We start from the raw sequence: 2,519 nt of genomic DNA on the forward strand, positions 1-2,519 counted from the left end.
TGTAGCACTTCTTCATTGGTGATGTTGTCTCTCCATGTGATGCTCAGGATCTTATGTAGGCATTGCTGGTCAACGACATCCAACTTATGTAACACCTTTGCAGTTCTTTTCCACGTCTCACTGGCGTAGATTCCAGCTTGTACTACAATGGACATATAAAGTTGCAGCTTCATGGCCGCATTGATGGTGTTGGATGCCCAGACTGTGGAGTTGCTGGAAGACCAATGCTGCTTTCCTGATTCTTGTGTGGACATCGATCACTACATCACCCTCCCTGGAGGAGTTGCTTCCTAGGTAGGGGAAGTGGTTGACTTCCTCGATGTTCTGCCCTCCGTTGGTGATGGGAGGGCCTTGTTGCCACCCAGCCGTCACTGACTTGGTCTTCTTACAGCTGATGCGTAGACCAACTTTGATGCTGTAATTCCAGTAATTCTGCCGAAGCCAGTTCCAAAACAAAAACACAATTACCAGGAAAAACTCAGCATGTCTGGCAGCATCGGCGGAGAAGCAAAGAGTTGACGTTTCGAGTCCTCATGACCCTTCAACAGAACTGTTGAAGGGTCATGAGGACTCGAAACGTCAACTCTTTGCTTCTCCGCCGATGCTGCCAGACATGCTGAGTTTTTCCAGGTAATTCTGTTTTTGTTTTGGATTTCCAGCATCCACAGTAGTTTTTTGTTTTTAAGCCAGTTCCAAGCCTGGTTGAAAAGGGAGCAGGGCTGGGCATGAGGCCAGCACCCTCAGCCTGTAAACCCATCACCATTACAGAAACAGCAAGAACTAGCCATGCAGGTAAACCCCAGCAAAGAAAGGGTCATATATCCAAGGATGTGTGTATGATGGGACAGGATGGAAGCCAAAAAGAAGCCCAATCTTCAAAGCCAAAATCAACACCAGAATCGACACTTGGAATGTCCAAACACTATTCTGTTGTGGGAAAATGTCCCAGAGGCTGTGAGATAGATTATCAGCTTGACATCTTAGGCATTAGAGAGATATGGTGGACAGGTCAAGGACGAATGAGCGGTGAGGGCGCAATGACCCTGTACTGCAGACAAGAACGCTTGGCATCACACTGGCACTGAAATTCATTCACAATGAATTGTGTGGCAGGCAGAACATCTTTTTGGTCTGAGGGCTGATGACTGATGAGGAAGAATTTCTTCTTTCAGAGGGTAGTGAATCTGTGGACCATAAGACGTAGGAGCAGAAGTAGGCCATTCAGCCATCGAGTCTGGTCCGTCATTCAATGAGATCGTGGCTGATCTGATAATCCTCAACTCCACTTTCCTACCTTTTCCCCATAACCCTTGATTCCCTTACTGATTAAAAATCTGTCTGTTTCAGCCTTGAGGATGCTTAACGACCAAACCTCTATGGTAAAGAATTCCACAGATTCATTACCCTCTAAAAGAAGAAATTCTTCCTCATCTCTGTCTTAAATGGGCGACATTACTCTGAAATTATGCCCTCTGGTGCTAGGCTTTCCCACAAGGGGAAACAACCTCTCAGCATCTACCCTGTCAAGCCCCCTAAGAATCTTACATGTTTCAATAAGGTCGCCTCTCATTCTTTTAAACTCTGGTGAGTACAGGCCCAACCTACTCAACCACTCCTCATAATAAAATCCCTCCATACCTGGGATTAACCTAGTGAACGTTCTCTGGACTGTTTCCAATGCCAGTATATCTTTCCTTAGGTAAGGGGACCAAAACTGTTCAGAGTATTCTAGGTGTGGTCTAACTAGTGCCTTGTATAGTTTTAGCAAGACTTCCCTAATTTTACACTCCATTCCCTTTGAAATAGAGGCCAACATTCCATTTGCCTTTCCTATTACCTGCTGAACTTTATGCTAGCTTTTTAGGATTCATGCACAAGGACTTCCAAATCCCTGTGTTGCAGCTTTCTGCAGTCTTTCTCCATTTAAATAATATTCAGCTCCTCAATTCTTCCCGCCAAAGTGCATAACCTCACATTTTCCCACATTATATTCCATCTGCCAAGTTTTTTGCCCATTCACTTAACCTGTCTATACCCCTCTGTAGACTCTTTGTGTCATCCTCATCACTTGCCTTTCCACCTATTTTTGTGTCATCTGCAAACTTGGCAATAGTATATTTGCTTCCCTCATCTAAGTCATTAATACATGTTGTAAGTAATTGTGGTCCCAGCACTGATCCCTGTGGCATTCCACTAATTACAGGTTGCCATCCTGAAAATGCCCCCCTTATCCCAACTCTGTTTTCTATTTGTTAGCCAATCCTCTATCCATGCTGATATACTACCCCCAACACCAAGGGCTCTTATCTTATTAAGTAGACTTATGTGCGGTACCTTATCGAACACCTTTTGGAAATCCAAATATGTTACATCTACTGGTTCTCCTTTATCTATCCTGCTTGTTACCTCCTCAAAGAATTCTAATAAATTGGTCAGCCATGATTTCCCCTTCATGAAGCCATGTTGACTCTGCTTGATTATATAATGCATTTCTAAGTGCTTTGCTATTACATCCTTTA

The sequence above is a fragment of the Cetorhinus maximus genome, chromosome 15, assembly GCF_964194155.1.
Source record: "Cetorhinus maximus chromosome 15, sCetMax3.hap1.1, whole genome shotgun sequence".
In the NCBI taxonomy this organism is placed as follows: domain Eukaryota; kingdom Metazoa; phylum Chordata; class Chondrichthyes; order Lamniformes; family Cetorhinidae; genus Cetorhinus; species Cetorhinus maximus.